The following is a 19,237-nucleotide window of genomic DNA, read 5'->3' on the forward strand; positions in this document are numbered from 1 at the left end:
ATAACATTGATGCTTTTATTCAAAGCGACTTACTGTATGGTGCATAATAAGGCATACATTTTTTCTGAGTACTGTATGTTTTCAAATCCATAACCTTTTGCGTCGCAAACGCAGTGACGGTACAGAAACACATTTTTTATATTATTGCAGCTTCTTTTTTGAGATGTTTACTTTTAGGTAAATTTAAAAATCAGACACCACTCTTTTTCATAAAAATAAAATATAAATAGTTTTCTTGGTACATTTGAATAATCGATAATTAAAAATTATTACTAGGGGTGACACGATTCTCAAAGTCCTTGATTAGATTACATTTTCGATTCTTAGGTCACAATTCGATTAGATTCTAGATTTTTCCTTTTTTATTTTAAAGAACAGGTTGTTATGCCATTTTTAGACTAGACTTTTATGAAATATAATATCTGACCTTGAACCCGGAGATGCCCTGCCATGGGCTGTAAGGCAGGGCTCTAGACTGTGACCAAATGGACATATTTTTTGCAGGGGTGTTTAATTTTTTAAGTGGTCACACATTTGGATGTAGTTTTAGTGTTTATTTCTTTCCTGCCCCAACTCACGACTTTGGTGCTACCAAATTAAGTCCCTGTGCCACCCCTGTCAGAATTTAGGCTAGAGCCCTGTATGGTCTCATAATGACATGTGCATTACATTTGGCCTTTTATCTTCAGGTGCTTTATAGTTGTTCAAGATGCTGCTCATAGTTCTGATCTTATTTCATAAATCGGTGCCCAAGCTCGGCGAATGAATGTGTAGTCTTCTAGGCTTAACTTAAATGTCCTCTTTTTGGTAAACCTGATTGTCTCCTTAGGCGTGTCTCACATTATTTTCCCAAAGCCCCTATTTAAAAAAGTTACCTGAAGTGTGGAAGATCAGCTTATCCTGTATGCTGAGGAACTCTCCTCTAATCCTCACTGACGCTTTTATTCTGACTCGGAGCCAGAGAGTGCCAGTCCCAGTAGAGCAGACCTATTCATGTTCTCCTGCCCTCTCCGTTCACAACTTGCCCTCTGCTAGCATTCCAAAATCCCCTGGACAAGGCAGCAGGTAGTCTCTATTGTGTTAGGGGGCATCTAGGGTTGTTTCCTAAGGCTTAAGAAAAATGGTTTAATAAGAGCAAGTTACTAACCATCATTCAGTCTTATGAAAAGTTCTGCACAAAGGGTTACACAGAAGGGTTATCAGAACTTTAGCAGTAATCCGGCAATATTTACCCTTTATCGAAGTGCTCTGGTGGGTTTAAATTTTCTTAATGTCCTGCTTATTGAAAAATGTTTAGCTTTAAGACCTATGTCTAGACCTACACAGAATATGTGCCTGCTGAACTAGACAGAAAGCTTACAATATCTAAACACTTATCCAATTTTCTGTACCAAAATTGTACAGATCCAACACCTTTTGTGTGTTTGGTGATGCTGTCACCTACACTGTCAGAAATAAAGGTACAAAAGTTGTCAATGTGATTGTACTCCTTATGTAATGTCCTAATATGTACACTGTAGGTGATATGTAATTTTAAGGTACCAATCTGTACCTTTAAGTTACTAAAGCCGCTATTTCATTGTCTGGATCGGTACCATGCACCTCGTCTTGTCCCACCTAACTTGGGCTCAGTTTGCTTTTCCATTGAGTTAGTTACCACTTTAGAGTGGATGGGATTGTAGGCGTGTTACTATGGCTCTCCATCCTGGTTGATGTCCTCGAGGCAACATTTTTGTAAATAAAACCTAAACCCACCACAAAACCCAACCCTAACCATAACTGAACCCTAAAATCAGAGGGAAAATATAAGTTAAAGCAATGGTCTAGAAGCAGCCAATCCCAATTGTAAGTTTAAACTTAAAACAAACTGTAATCTTATTTCTGAAATCTGATTGTTTGATTGAAATGTTGTCCCAGGGTCAATCTAATGTTCCCCTAAGGACATCAACTACTTGGCAATTCAGGTCGAGCTTATTATATTTGTGTTGCCTACTGCTGTGACATCATACAAAACGTGGGATGCACAGTGTTTCTCATACATTCATTTATTTGTGTCAGTCCATCACAAAATCAAAATTGACTACCACAAGTAGATTTTGCACATCGCGTTTATCACTACATCTTTCTCACTTGACAGTTTCTGTACAAACACCGGTGATCTCAGTCGACGCGCTCCGCTGAGCCTCATTTAAGTTGCAAAAATGCTGTGCATACATGCGGATGTGCCGCCACAAACTTCAAGTCTGTTGAAAACACTGGAATGTTGTTCTTGGTTCTCAGCTTGTGGATGTTTTTCAACACTAGAAGGGAGTTTGGGAACTTGTACTACAACGCAGAGATGACAACATCACTGGTTTACTCGATACATATAAAGCTAATCTGCTTGGAACCTCAACCGAGGTGGTCCTAAAAAAGTATTGGGTACTACCTGCTGTACCCTCCAAATGTGAGCTGACCCGAAATGTGGGGTACTATGCAATGGAAAAGTGCCATAATATGCACTTTTTAGATACAAGGTATACTTTTTGAAAGCCCCTTTTTTTACCGCCCCAGTGACAGCTTTTGTGCCGAAAGTGTACCAATAAGAGTGCAGTATTTTCCTCAGACTTAGGGTGCACTCACATTATCCAACCCAAACCAAACCATGCCCCAGCGCGATTGTCACCCCTCCCTAATCCCCCAGGTGCACGCACTTACACTGTACTTTTTATCAATCGGAGTCCGGGCGCGATTTCGTCATTAAGATGCGATTGTTTTGAAAAAAGCAGGAAGTAAAGCTCTCTCTTAACACTGGAACCCACCTTAATGATGAGTCTGTGTTTTTTATTTGGAGTCGTTTGGTGCGCGATTACAGACAGCCCTCTCACATGTCATCATATTGCTTAGTTGATCTGTCACGTGTGCAGCTCGGACATTCATGTAACCCTGCTGCTCGCATCAAAAGGTTTTTACGGAGGCAGATGAACGTGAGTGGTCGCACAACTGACGTCTTCACCCTTTGAATCGCGCTCAGGCGCGATTGCGCTCACACCACAGCCTTCCGCGCCTGAGCCCAAGTGAACCGCGCTCCGGCCCACCTCTGCAACCCGGCCGCAGCGCGATTAACCAATCCGCGCCCGGGCGCGGAACAGAGCGATCACACTTGTCAATCAAATCAGGCTTTGGGGTTCAAACGCCTTGAGCGCGGTTTGGTTTGGATACTGTGAGTGCGCCCTTACTTTATTTGTGGTGGCACATCCTCCAGGGGATGAGTGAAAAATGGAGAATGTAGAGCTGCACGTAAAGCCTATACTGGGCCTTGTGTGGTACCCTAAGCATCATTCAACATATTTAAGCATGTTTAATCCACTTGGCAAAATCAGTGCAGAAATGTTCAGTGTTCAAGTTCTCTGTTTTGGTCTATGAAGAGGAATTAATGTTTCAGATTTTGTTTATAGGAGACTTGTACCATCGTTATTATTTCCACTTATTAACATTCTTTGACTGATCATTCCATTTTAGCAGTATAAAGTCGGATTACTCTGTGCAACCCTTTCTCTTTAATTACAGTGTGGACAGCTTTATTTTTCAAAGGTAAAACTATTCCCCCGTTAGGTGTGGCTTCTGTTTATGAGTGCCTGAGCTCCCTTTTTTGTGGCTTTCATGTGGCAATTAAATCTGTCTTCTAACACTGGGTGGCGGGAGGTGCTAAGACAAGCAAACGCCTGAGTGAAAGGCAAAAAACACTTTTGGCTGAAGGCTTTAATAAACATAATTAATTACTCCAGACAGGTATGTATTGAAAACATTCCCATCCAAGCCTATGAGCCATTTAGATCAGTGGATGTGTTTAAATAAGCTATGGCAAAGACATTGGTAGGGACTGTACAATAAAGGGTTTGACTTAAAGGGATAGTTCACCCAAAAATAAAAAAAATAAATTGGATATGAATGTAATAGGAATGTGTGTAACCAAACCGTTCATGAGCCCCATTCACTTCCATAGTATTCTTTTCCTACTATGAAAGTGAATGGGGTTTGTGATTGGTTAATTGGATATAACTTCACAAAGAGGTCATCGCAAAACATATCTATTTCATGTATATCTATTATCTCATTTGTACATCTTAATACAATCTGCTTTTGCCCCATGATGTTGGGATTAGGGGTGGGGTTTATTCATATTTTTTTTTCAGAAATTGAACATTCTTGTATAATTCACATTGTTGAAATTTATACGAAACCACTACTACGTCAAATAGGTATGTTTTCCGGTAATATCAAGTTCGGAGGTCAGTAAGTGATTCTTTCGCACTTGTCTTGTACTGTATAATGTTTATAGTCATCTTGAAATAGAAGTTGCGATGATGTTTGTCTGTATTGTGACGTATATCCGAAACGACTTCTGAAATAAGAAAATTGTGCGGTAGGACTGGAAGTTAGTCTGGCAATTGGGCAGTCAGTATAGCCCCACCCTCAGGCCAAGACATACAGTACTGTGCAAAAGTATTTTGCACCACCAGACTTGTTGTTTTAGAAGGTTTAATGTCCATCCATATTTATAAAAAAAAAAGGATTTAATTTTATATAGGTTTAAGAGATCCTGCAGTTTCCTGCTATTGCTCAAGTGGAAGTGGAGTTTACCCTTAAAACTTGACACATCAGTTTACATTTTTATACAGTTTTGATACTATAAACACATTTCCTGTATTTTCTAGATGTATTCCGTAAAAGAAACAATTATATATGATCACTATAACATTGCAGAAACAACAAATCTAATTCTGGTGTGGTGGCCTTATGGTGCATTCACACCAGCAGCGGTAAAGGCATCAAAATGCGCTATTCCCGTGTAGTTGGATGCTTGAACATTTGAGTTTACTCACTTCATTTATGCGTAAAAGCCGCGTGTAAAATTCTAGTCATTCGAGACATTTTCGAGGAAATTCGCGTCATGGGAGGGGCTTCTGCGACTCCGCTGAGACTCCGCTCGCTTTCTGTTATCACGTCAATACTACAGCAAGGTCCTGATTGGTTAACACGGCACGGAAATCCGCTGAAGTTCGGATTTTTCCACTCACGTGTTTCCGCGGCAACGCTCAATTTGCATTTCGAGCCATTCGTGTCGTGTCTACTGCGCATACCTTGCCGTAGGATGCCTAATCGCGTCTTTGCATTGACTTAACATGTAAATCACTCGCGCTTGCCACCTCTACCGTGTCTGGTGTGAACCCTGCATAAGACTTTTGCACAGTACTGTACATCATTAAAGGAAAAGATGTTGTTTGAAGGAAAGGGAAAGTTAAAGCACATAAATGGTCATCTTGGTGGTGTATGCCTTAACCTAATGCTGATTTCAATTGTAAGTTTCTTAAACCAGAATTGTTTAAAAATGATTTTCGGTTCATATCAGCATTACACCACAAACTCTGCTGATACATGAGCAGATAAAAATTCCTCTGCGCATATTTGCTAAGCCTGATATCTGTATACATAACTTTCAGATTTGGACACCTACGTTTCCCACTCAAATTACCTTCACACAGTGCTGTCACCCCTCTAGCGTATTAGCAATTCAATTGTTCTTCTCTGAGGCTGGAAAAAAACACCAGAGTCTTCTGACACTTCCCAAATCAATCACTTCGTCTCTACCCCCTCGACAGGGATAAGGTGCATAAATTCCACACCATTAGGTCACTGTAAGAGAAAGTGTCTAGACGTTTATTTGTGACTTGTGTCTCTCCGGCTCTCTTTGAAGGTGCGGGGTGGCCCCTCAGTCAGGTGTGTCCTGACGGGAGGAGGCGTGGGGCCTGGGGTGGGGGGTCTGGATCAAGGTGTGGTGCTTGAGCTTTGATGTGGGGCCTGTCATGCTCCGCTGCCTCCTGATGTCTTTTGGCTGCCATGGTGTCTGTAGCCGCAGACCAGGTAAACCTCGGGCCTCCCTTAACATGCGCACACACACACACGTGTGCTTATACTACTGTCCTTTTTTGTATACCGTGACACAGGAGGTGCTGAGCTATTGAAGGGGTTACAATGCACGTCTTATTGCCCAGCCTCCCACATTCTCCCTTCTGTGGTTACTGAGAAGACAGCTATGCAGTAATTTCAGAGGTATTATGCCTCAGGCAAATAGGCCCCTGTAAACTTAGAGATGAGAATTCAAAAATGAGAATTCTGCCATCATTTACTCGCCCTCATTTTGTTTCAAACCCCTATGACTTTTATTACATACAGTAGATTTGAAAGATACATTTTCAAAGAAAATCCTAGCCACTGGTATTTATATAATGAATGTGAATAGAGCTGTCATAAGTCCACACAACTTTTCATGAGCTGCATTCCATATCTTCTAAATCTTTTGATTGCTTTGTGTGAGAAACAGACTGAAATTTAAGATATTTGCTTACTTGTTACATGCTCTATTGGCATGATTTGTTAGGATACATTTTTTTATTGGCTCTTACATTACATTTTTAGATTTACTGACAAACTGGCCTGACTTTAAATATATATATATATATATATATATATATATATATATATATATATATATTAGGGATGTCATGATTCTCCAAATCCTCGATTCGATTACATTTTCGATTCTAAGGTCACGGTGCAATTCAATTCTCGATTTTTTATTACCGTCAGTGTTTAAATGCTGTTTTCATAACTCTTAAAGGGACTGTAAGTAGGATTTACCCCCATCTAGTGGTGAAATTGTATTTTGCATTCAAACGAACATTGCTCTCTAGCGCCACGCCTTTCCAAATGCGTGTTGCAACTACGATAGCCATTATGTAATCACTGATCTCCTTTGTCCGTTGCAGCTGGTTCACGTGTTCTGAATGAAAGCGCGTTGTGGAAACGCGTTGGTAGGCTAGTGCTTTTTGTCCCTCGCTGCTATTATAGTTTATCAATACGGCGAAACGACATGGAAGCCTCCTTTTACTTACTTACGTTCAATGTAAGTAAAGAGGAGAAATTCTAAGCTTACAAAGAAAAGTCAGATCATTGGCAGAGGTCATATGACACCAACGAGGTCATATTTATGAATAAAGATATTGATTTTGATTAAGCTCGCGTGGTGTCCTGCATCTGCCCTGCTATCTTTAAACTGGCTGTAGCTAGCTAAGTTAGAAGATGTTGACTTGAAGCACTCAACACGTGTTTTTATCTGCTTGGCAATCCGACCAGACGTGACATGGGGGCGTGGCAGCATCGACGATTCCATTTTTTAATTCAAAGTTCGAGGTTGTGACTTAATTTAGATCTATATCAATTTCGATATTATATAACTTTTTTGAGAAACTGGCCTGACTTGTTTGTCAACTAGTTCTTTGATGTTTAGTTTACTGAATGTTTAATTTGGTTTTACTCGGTTTAATTTCAGCTGTTGGGCTGACTTGGAATGTACACTGAAAAAAATGCAGCTTGAAGTTAAAGCATCTTGGTTTTTCAAATCAATTCAACCTAAAAAGTATTTTACATAACTTATAGAAACAAGTTTTATATTACTTTAACTTAACAAATTATGTTGATTTGACAAAAATGCTACATTTTACAGTGTGTAGACTTAGAATAGGAAAGATTAATAAAAAGTGAAAAGTTGGATGAAAATTTTTAGTTAAAATTTTAGTTGAAACTTTATATGAAAAAATTAAGTTGAAAAACATTTATGGGTGTAATACCAATTGAAGTAATTTTTAAGTTGATCCAACTTTTCACATTTTTTCAGTGCATATCATGATTTATACTGTAAAGTAATTCTTTGCATCCTTCTAAATTGAATCAAAGTGGAGCCACTTCGCTTGAGATGTCAGCTTGTCCATTATTCTGAAACAGGTTAATTTTAATGCTCTCTATTCTGTTATTACAACCCAGATGGCAGCTGGAGAGCTTAATTCCTGTTGTATTTACTAACCACATGCCTTATGCCCGCTGCTAGATCAGCAGAGCTCTGATGAAAATCAATGCACTATGAGGTTTGGATGTCTGTTTGCACCACATTTCTCAGCAGCATCATGAGAGGTTGCAGTTGTGGTGTTTAAGTGCAGCATAAGTGTGCTGTGGGCTATGAATGATGAACTGGTGCACACACACACACAAAGACACACACACTGTAAACAATTCTTTGCTGCCTTAAATTTTTTTGTTGAATCAACTCAGATTTACAAGTCATTTCAACTTACTATTATTTATCTTTAGAGATCAGTTGTTATAACTACAGATGAGTTGTTATAACTTATAAAATGAAGTTGACTTTTCTTTAAAGTTGTAGCAACTCATCTCTAGTCAAGATAAATAATAGTAAGTTGAAATTACTTGTAAATCTGAGTTGATTCAACAAAAAAAAATGTAAGGCAGCAAATATTTTTTACAGTGTACTATTAATATGGTTTTAATAAAGTATTAAAAATATGATGTGTTTTAGATTATAAATGAAGACAAATGATTATAATGGGAAATATAATAAAAAGAATTAAAGTGTGACATGTGCTAAATTTTTTATGGGTCGGTTTCCCAGACTAACTTAGATGTTAGTGTTGTCTTGATCGAAAACAACTTGCTCTGACATATCTTAAAATATTTCAGTGCGAGTGTTGTGTCTCTAGATGCACACCGGTATTGTTTAATTATAAATTATCCTTTTAAAAATGACTTAAATATCCTAATTTAACTAAGGCCTAGTCCTGGTTTAAGCTAATTTCTGTCCGGGAAACCGCTCCTATATGATTTACCTACTGGCTTGATGGAGCTTTGAAACTATGTTTGCAATGTTGAACTGCCTTTAGCAGCCTCCCTTTTCTCTCTGTCTTTATTTTGTGAAGGCATTGTTTTTTTGTGTGTGCAACAATAGCAAATTTAGTGTTATTTATATTAGATCCAATCGGGAGCAATAATTCGATTAGATAAGCATTGTATTTCTAAGAATGTGGATATTTCTTATTGTTTGCTTGCTAAGTTGTAAGCACTTTTAGAACACTGAGAGCAAATCATTACCGGAAAAAATACATATGCAAACTATAAAATTACTAATTCAGCGGATCAACAACTAAGGTAACGTAATAAATCTACCTGTTAACGAACTTCGGAAACTGTCGTCTCTGCTCTCCAGAGAGTGAAAAAACACGAAGTGGATTACCAGAATCAGTGGATCTTTAGCGGAGCGGTAACATAAAACCGAAACATGAGCATTTCCAGTCAGTACGCAGTGAGCAAAGGAATTGCTGCGCGGCTTGCCGCTTTTATCAGTGAGTTCATGGAAAAGATGCCGCGAAAACTGAACGATTTTTGGCCACCATGTGCAGACTGTCTATGCTCCACGTTTTTGTGCTCTTTGCATGTCTCTCCTAAATGAACTAGACACCCGACCCGCCTGAAAGGATTTCTCAAATATGTTTTTAATATTTAATCATCATGCAGCCTGGATTGGACACCATTGTGGGCCGTGTTTGGCCAGCGGGTCATATGTTTGACCCCCCTGCCCCAATCCAACTCCTTACTAACCCTCACTGAAAACTTTCCGCTGATTTTAGATTTTCAAAAAACACAATTCGGTGTGATTTATAAGCTAAAAAAATTCCCCACATGGTCAAAAATTACTAGTAATACTTTCTGGGGACATATGGTCACCACACCGTAGGGTTTACCAAGTAACCACACTATAGTACTTAAAACTTTCGAAAACTAAAAAATAAATAGTACTTTACAAGTTTATTTTTTACTATTATATTAATAGTGATTTATAAATATACTATTATTCATTCATCATACAATTACACAAATACCTTAACTTTAAATTGTATTCTTTAAAATGTAAAACTTTAGAATATTATACTATAAATTAACATTTTAGATTAAAGATTGATAAATAATAAAAGTATTGTTTATTTCCTGTTTGGTTATGATAAAGTTGTAACATTAAAGCAATAACTGTGCCACCAATTAGGGGACTATAAATGTGTGCAGTTATTCAAAGCTCGAATACACATTGGGGTGGTTTCCCAGACAAGGTTTAGATTAATCCAGGACTAGCCCTTAGTTATATTTGGACATTTAAGTAGTTTTTACAAACAAACCATACAAAAAAAAAAAAAAATACTAGTGTGCATCTTGATACAAAACAATGGCACTTATATATGTTCAGGTATGTCAGTGGAAGATGTTTTTAAATTAAGACAGTTCAAACATGCATTTTAGTCTGGGACGAGGATAAGCTTTGTCTGGAAAACTGCCCCATTATTGGATAGACTTAATTTTGTAAGTGCTATTACCATAAAATATATTTGTTTACAAATATATATATCCTTATAATCATTCATTATAATTTGTGGGAACATAATCACTTTCCTATCATGGGTTAAACCTGTATCCTGTGTTGTTGTACATTTTTGTTCTTGAGTGACTAACTTTCATTTTTTTGGTCTTCTTTACCTGTAACCTTTATGTCTGCATACCTGAAACCTAAGATGACACCTCCTCTACATAAATGACATTCACTGCCACATGCACAGTCATTTTGAATGTCTAGGTTAACATTTCCCTTGGATTGAACTCACACCTTTTTATTCACAGGCTACAAAAGTACAAGAAATCAAACTGCAGAATGCATGTGAAAAGTTACATTTTTTGCACTGATTAAATTTAAAATAATTTTAATCATATTGACCAAAGTCATTTCAACTTACTATTTTAAATTCTAGCGATGAGTTGCTCTAACTTATAAAAACAAGTTGAAACTGCTTCATTCAATAAGTTTAAGGGTAGACACAATTTTTTTATAATGTTTTTTAAATGATTTATAAATATAATTTGACTATAAATTTGAGGCCGCTAAAAATACAGTTATGGTTGTTTGCTGGTATCTACATTTTCTAACTAGAGTTCTCAATGAGCCCAATAGTTTCACATAGTAAAATATCTCTACTGAAAGCAGTTGCAGTTTAGCACAATATCTGGGTCAACAGCACCTTAGGCTGAACCTCCTACCTTTCCCCAGGTTCTTAACATTTGGCTATCACAACTCTCTCACTGACTCATACTTGTATGTTTATTGCAAAGACAGAACATTGAAACTACTTGTGGTTAGAAGCCTGTTTTAACCTGTGATTAAAACGATTGTGAAAGCACATACTTACTGGGGCACCCGTGCAACCTTTGTATTTGCAAATAAGGGTTTTTTATGCGTTAGACATCCTCAAGTGTGCCATTAATTCACACATTTGCACCTACTAGAAGGACTGTGCCAAGGTTTCGAAATGATTTTCTCATTGAAAATTGTGTCAGAGCCTAACATGAGGTTAATGCATAAATGCCCAGTAACAACAAACTTAGTGATAATTAGTGGAAACTCATAGTGATAATACTATCAGTATAATTACTGAGGTTTGTTTAACATAAGGTGTTTGGTTGTAACATGGGCACAGAACCTTAACAGTAAGGCTAGTAGATCCAATTAATCTCATTCGCACATTTCTATCCATTGCATAGACTGCACCCCCTAAGCAGCTATTAAATATGCGAAACTAGGGCTAGTTGTCACACTTTTTTCTCAAGTAGATATTTCTCAGGGTAGAGTCAGTTTCTGTGAAGGCACTTTTGGCTAAAATATAAATATTATATAATCTTGTTTGTTTGATAGCAGAGCATGGCTCCACTGTGTTGGGTAAGCCTATATATGATTTTCAGCTAAATTTAAACCATAAATCAATTAACACTAAACAGTTAATGTCAAACTACCGTTTTGGCCAACCGAAATTTGAATCATTAAATTTTAATGTATATGGTAAAATACATGAAATCTCACACACAAAAAATGTGACACCTTCCCAATGTGACAAAATAGCCTTATCTTGTCTGTTTCACTGTGAAGCAGGCTGTATGTTTGCGTATTCTCAGCGTGTGGTGTGTGTTAAAGGTTTTAAGACAATGTGGAGCAGTTATTAAAATAACCCTAATGTGTGATTTTGTTTTAATGTGTTGCAGTATGTTATGTGAGTGCCGAAAGTGTTTATAGTATTTTTACAGTGTGTTCGAGGTTAAAACTTTCTCGAAATGTTATGTGTGTGTAAAAGTGAGGATCATGCATTAAAATATTTTGTGCGTGATGTGGGCGTGTTAAAGTGTTCGCAGGGTGTGAGGTGCTTGTGTGTTTGGGTTTGTTGGTGCCTTTGGTTCAGCACTTCCTGTCTTAAGGTCCTGCCTACACACATTGAGTAAATATTGTTTTAGCAAAATAACATGTTGTTAAAAAACTTTATTTGTGCAACTTTGCAGTTATCTTAAACAAAGCCTCAAATGAAGACCTTTTAGCTAGATTGATTTACTTTTTAGTATTGGGTTTAATTGTGTTAAGAAAACAGGCCTCAGTTGAACTGTGAATTGAATCGACATGGTAATGCATACGTATAAATTTATAACGGCAGTGGAGGCCGGTGACTTCTCTTCCGATGGGCGCAAATTCAAAATATGTGTTCCTTGCTTTATGTGAACCATGTGCATTTTTGTCAAAATTTCGATGCCTGTTGCACACGCATCGAAAGGGTTTATGAAAAGAGACGCTCATGTTCATGAAATACTCACAAGACATTGGGCCCTATTTTAACGATCTAAGCGCATTGTCTAAAGTGCTCAGCGCAACGTCTAAATGGGCGTGTCCCAATCGACTTTTGCTATTTTAACGACGGAAAAAATGGTTTGTGCGCTGAGCCAATGGTCGAAAAGGGTTGGACCTTTTTTTTTATGAGTAATGGGAGTATTTTGGACGTAACGTGCAATAAACCAATGAGAGTCTCAGCTCTCATCCCCTTTAAAAGCCTGTTGCGCTGGCGCTATGTCTAATCCCTATTTAGATGATGGACTTGTAAACTGATGGACGGATGTAAACTGAAAAACTAAGCGGAGGAAGAAGATCCCCAGTTTAAGATTAATGTTAAATAATTGTGTTGTTTTTCATTTGTATTGAAATTGCAATTTTTTTAAAAAACCTTTAAAACCCGTTTTCTTTTAGTCATGGAAGTAAAAAAGCAGGCTTATAATTGCTTTAAATGTAAGGCTATCCAATATCATCAAAAAATAATTTACAAGTATGTAAGAAAAGGTTTGTACTGTAAAAATACTTTATTTGTAACAAACAGGAGATAAAGAATTTACAAATGGCTATCCGCACGTTTCAGCACTTGGACAGCGTCATTTTTTTTAAGCATTACTTAAAAATGTTTCTCATCTCCCCATATCCACAGGTAGCCTGGTAGAACCATCCTCTGCTATTTTGCTTCGCTTCATAGACAGAGTCTGGCTGGGCATAATTGACAATCGTTTTCCTTCTCGTGGGAGGGGCTTGTCTGAAGTTTAAAATCATTGGTCTAAACGTAAGCCAATCACATAACGTTTGGATATGATGTGCGTTATGCGCTAGCTCAGCCGCATCAAATTTCTGCTGTAAAACACACGCATGATGTGAAAACAAACCCATCGAGCGAAATACCGAAGTTAACATGGCTATGAACGACTTCTGCAGATTATGTAAAGTAAATCGGGCCAGAGCTAGTTGAACACTATCCTTACGGTGTCTTTCCACTCACGTCTTAGTGGAGGAACGCCCCTCTCTCCTCTCAAACTCTTCCACCAGACGGCCATAACCATATGTAAATTAAATCTTCCTACCTTTTTTTCTGGTTAATCAGGAACGTCACCAAAGAATGTTTGCCCACGCGTCCTCCACCATTAACTGTGAACAATGAAATTTCCTTCCATGATATCTCGATTGTTGTGCACGTCAAGCTGTGCTGCACACAGTTTCTTGCTGACGATCGATAATAGTTGATAAATTAAACTTTTCCCAAAACCTGTCGGGAGTAGGGCAACAACATAATCTCCATTCAAAATGTTTAACAAACACTTTTCTTGTTCGGGATTAAGTTGGCAAGTGCCGGTTCTCCACAACAGAGCAAAAAGCTTTCTGTGCCTCCATGTCCACTACAAACTACAACCGTACATTCGGCGCTTAGCGTCTACATCACGGCTCTCAGCCCGCCCTCTGTTCATTGATTCGCCGGTTGTTTTGAGACCTGAGGAAAACGGTTTGAATGGGAGGTATCTCAGACTGAGTACAGAAGCGTAATGAAATTTAGCGGAAGTACAAAGTCTGACGTAGTCAGGCTAATCCACAGGTACAGAGTCATCATATACAATAAATCCGTGAAGTAGCATTTTTAAAAAAAAAACATTTAAAAACAGATGCATTTGTTTAAAGCAAAGCATTTATTAACTTACCAGGCTGCAGGTGAAGCAGCTCTTTGTGCCTTCTAACGTCTCATAATCGGTCCTCATTTATGTCCGAGAGACTCAATAATAATCTTTTACATTCAATCCTTTAATCTTTTATATTTAAAAGCGTTTTTGTGTTGCTGCGCATTCATGTATGTGTTAAGCAAACCCGCGTTTTCCTCCTGTTTATAGGCGCATATTACTAATGCGCTCTTTAAATAACAAAAAAAAAACATATTTTTTGTTGGTCAATGGCGTAGTCTATTTTAGTTGCCTCAAAATAGCAACGCGCCAACAATGTGCCTGAACACACCTCGTTTTCAGACCAGAACGGCCATGGGGCAAAAGGGGGCGCAAATGCATATGCTATTTAAACAACGTGGCGCTAAACGTGAAAATTATAATTGCGCAGGGTGGAAACTAGCAAAAGACACTTGCGTCGCGCATTGCGCTGGGTGTAAGATAGAGCCCATTAACTTAAAGGGACACTCCACTATTTTTGAAAATATGCTTATTTTCCAGCTCCCCTAGAGTTAAACATGTGATTTTTACTGTTTTGGAATCCATTCAGCTGACCTCCGGGTCTGGCTGTACCACTTTTAGCATAGCTTAGCATAATCCATTAAATCTGATTAGACCATTAGCATTGCACTCAAAAATGACCAAAGAGTTTCGATATTTTTCCTATTTAAAACTTGACTCTTCGGTAGTTGTTCTGTAGGTCTTCTTAGTTCTGTAGTAGTCTTCTGTATATGGCTAGGACCTATACTCTCATTCTGGGGTAATAATCAAGGACTTTGCTGCTGTACCATGGCTGCAGCAGGTGCTATTATTACACAGGGTCCGAAAATAGTCCCCTGCTATTAAAAATTACCAAGGAGACTATTGTCGGGCACTGCGTAATATCATTGCATCTGCTGCAGACATGTTTTAAATAGGAAAAAAATAGTGAAACTCTTTGGTCACTTTTGAGCACGATGCTAATGGTCTAATCAGATTTAATGGATTATGCTAAGGTATGCTAAAAGGGATAACGCCAAATGCAGAGATTGGTTGAATGTATTCCAAAACAGTAAAAATGAAATGTTTAACTCTAGGGGAGCTGGAAAATGAGCCTAAAATAACCCTAATGTGTGATTTTTTATTTTCGAGGGCGCACAAAGTGAAGCTCGTCACATCATGTATGTAGCACATCATGTGTGTGGCTCATCATTTCAAAATATCTGTTTGTTGCACTGAAGAAATGATTCATTCAATTTACTAAATTTTTTTAAGGTAAGTGGTTGCAATCAATTTATTTAAGATACATTTAAACAAAAAAAATTTGAAAGGCCAAACAAAACAAAAAACTTGTGTTTAAATGTAGCTTAAATAAATTGATTGCAACCACTTACCTTAAAAAAATGAGTTAATTGAACCCAGCATTGCGTAAATTTTAACCCAGCGGCGTGTTCTGTCTTATATTTACCCATTATGGGTCAAAAATAACACAGCCATTTTTAGAGTGTAGAGATTCACATAAATCAGACATGAAATGATCTTAATAATAATAAATAATAATTTTTAGCTATAAATGTATATTGATGTTTAAGTGAACATTAAAACTCCATCCCCATTGTTGATGTTTTTGGTAAGAGTTTAAATCTTTTTTATGCAGTTCCAGTATGTTTGAATGATATTCACACAACGTTCACATTTACAACCTTCATTTTTCTTCTTGCTTTTCCAACTCCCCAAAAGATGTCTGTAAGATGAAAGCTTTGCGCTCTTACCTTATCACCGCCTTTTGGAGCTTCCAAAAAATATGCCACTTCCCTGTTACAGGAGAAATAGCATTTGGGATTATAGTTCTAAGGACAACCCTGACTATTCACACTTGGCATTAGCGAGACAGCCTCAGTACAAGAAGGATATTTTTTATTCCTTCAATTTAACTTTAATTACTCAAATCTCTGTGAGGGCACACAAGAAAAGCCCAGGCATTTGTGTCAAGAAGATTACCAGACTGCCCTGCCAAGTCCGCGCGTCGCTGCATCGTTAGATAGAATTCAAATTCAAATCCGGGCTAAAGACAGTGCAGCTGTCACCCTCTGGCCTGCAAAGCACCCCTTGGATCAAAAATTAGCTGTCCTCCCTCTCCCTGCTTCTCATCTTCTTCCTTTTCCCCCCTGAGGACCCTAATCCCTCTCTCCCCACTGACTGTGACAGCCAAAATAAAGCCATAAAACCTGCAAAATAATTAGTAATTCAAAATAAAAATGTTTCCTCTTTCATTTTCAAGTCAGGTAAAGAGAGCTGCATGGATGTCAAGGGCGACGATTCTTGTGCCAAAACGAGACAGGGTTTTCGATACACAATTTTCGTTCGCTTTAAGATACGTCTGCCCATGTTGGAGGTGGATGTCAATTGTGAAATGTGTGTGCAATCTCCTACGTTAGGAGAGTATTTAACTGAACATTTTATTCACAGCAGTGGAATGCGCTGATGTGTCAAAGTGACACAGTTGGGTAGTACTTTGGTATCATCAAGGTTTGTGAGTAATCTTTCTAAAGTAGCACTCGCTTACATCTAAAGCAGTTTTTAGTGGATGAGTTTGCTCACTTTTAAACAACGGTGCACTTATGTGATAAGTTATTTGGTTGTTTATGTGGCTCAATTGGTAGAGTGTTCTGCTCGCAGGGCAAAGGCCATGGGTTCGAACCCCAGGGAACTCACACTTTAATATCCATAACTAGGAACAAGAGATAAAACAGGAAATGATGGGAGAACAGATCTGAATGGCTAAAGTCTCATTTGAAGACATTTCAAACCCAGCAAGCAATTTTGCATTCAAAAGACATCTAATAGTAAGGCTGGGTAAAAATAACGATTTATCAATGCATTGCAATTATTTGTTCTTTAATTCAATATCGATTCATCAAATCCTACGAATCGATTCAGCCCACCGGCCAGTGGCGGCGCTGTGGGCAACACTCTAGCGAGAGCGTTCAGCATTGTACTTTACCAAAACAATGATTACCATTAATATTTTTGTTTTACTATTTAAAATGGCTTAATTCATTGTAGCGAGCGCTTAGCGCGCCACCATCTCTCTCTCTCATGTTACGTGCAGCGCCTCAACAGCGCACACCCTCTTTCCTCTCTCATGTTGCGTGCAGCGCGCCTCTCGCACATAAAATACAGTGAAAAGTATTTTAACTCCATGTACTTTCTTTTTCACGTAAACGTCAACAGTCACAGATGTTACTTACAGGGAAGACAGATACATACCCGTTCTCTTATTGTGAGTCTGTGTGCAAGCAACAACACTGATGAGAAGAGCAACATCATTACATGCCTCGATGTAAATGTGTGGTGATTTTGTCAGACGATGTCCTGTTTTTAGTAGCAGTTAAAGAAAGAGCTGATTGGTTTAAACAAGGAGTTACTGTGTCGTGGGTTGTTACTGGGTTGTGTTTAGTCACTATTTTATAGACAACAGACAAGATAATATGTAAAAATAGCATTCAGTTGTGTTAAAATGCAATATAATGTGACAGATTAAAGAGTAAAACACAGCTTAATGACGTCACATATATGCTAATATGCTAATCCTGTGGGAAACAATGTAAAAATTTACTCAGGTACTTAATTACTTGTGTATTTACTTATTACTAGGGATGCACCGAATCCAGGATTCGGATTCGGCCGAATACTGGGCTTTTTTTGCAGTCGGGCTTTCAAAATGCATCCCGGCCCTGCCCGTCGGGCTATCTTGACTTGTAGAAAGGAAAAAATATATTTAAATGCTTATGTATTCTCTCACAGATTAGGATGGGTAATTGTGGTGTATGAAATTCAGGCATTGGGTATTTAAATTGCGTTTTAGCGCACGCTCGAGTTTTACTTTCATTTTCGCGATCTAGCGAAGCCACAGTACAGGAAGCAATGGATTTGTTGTGCAAATTCTCCAACTTCGTCCTGTCAGTCATTACTTTCCTCAAGTAAGAAAATTAAATCTCTCGCAGCAAGCTTTAAAGTGATATAGATTGTATGGGCAGTGAAGAGAGTGACTTAGGCTATGTTTACATTAATGCGTTTATGCTTTAAAACGCGTTACTTTTGCTACGTTTATGCCTTTCATCTACACTACATCACCGTTTTCGACCCTCATAAACGGATTCGTTCGCAAACGCTGAAGACCCTGTTTTAGTTTGAGAACTCAGACGTTGCTCTGAGTGTAAATGAACGTAGACGGAGTCTTATGTAAACGAACAGCTGACGTTAACGTGACAGCGCATCATTTTCAAAGTAAAAATTATTTTATTCATGTAAATGTTGGTTTGCAACGGAGGTTTTGCCAAAAATAGTAAACATCTACCAACCAGCTATTATAAACGCTATATCGGATTGTTTTAACATGTATCTTTATAGATAATGTCTGTTTTATATTAATGTTTGAGTATTGTTGGGTTTAATGTGTTTATGTTTTGTTTAAATTTAGTTAGCTTACGAAAGATAGACTGTAATTTTAAACGCCATATAGGCGTTGCAAAGGCCAATATGAAGGGAGAATTGTAATGGGTCAGACATTATTTTCCAGTTTAATGTAAGTTTTGTTTGCTACTTTAAAATGAATTTCGTTTCGGATAATTTGTCTCTTAATTTTAATCGATGTTTTGTTGATAAGTTTTGTGAATATAAATTAATAAAAACAATAAACTCAACGTCATTAATATAATGCTCGTTTAGGCGCTTGGCTTTTAGCTATTTGTGTGTTGCTAGCGGAGGACGTGCACGGACCTCGCACACTTTTAAAAATTAATGCAATAAGCATTTCTGGTAGGTAAAGCAATACTTCACTTCATACTATGTTTGATTGAAGTTTGCATTTGCGGAAATTTATTTTTGCTTCAAGTTCGCTACTGTTTAGTACTGTTCACTTGAATGCTTTATTTTTAAATCATAAAGACCTTTCTGTTTAGTTATAAAATCAAAATTAACCTAT

This window comes from Paramisgurnus dabryanus, chromosome 17, assembly GCF_030506205.2.
Source record: "Paramisgurnus dabryanus chromosome 17, PD_genome_1.1, whole genome shotgun sequence".
In the NCBI taxonomy this organism is placed as follows: Eukaryota; Metazoa; Chordata; class Actinopteri; order Cypriniformes; family Cobitidae; genus Paramisgurnus; species Paramisgurnus dabryanus.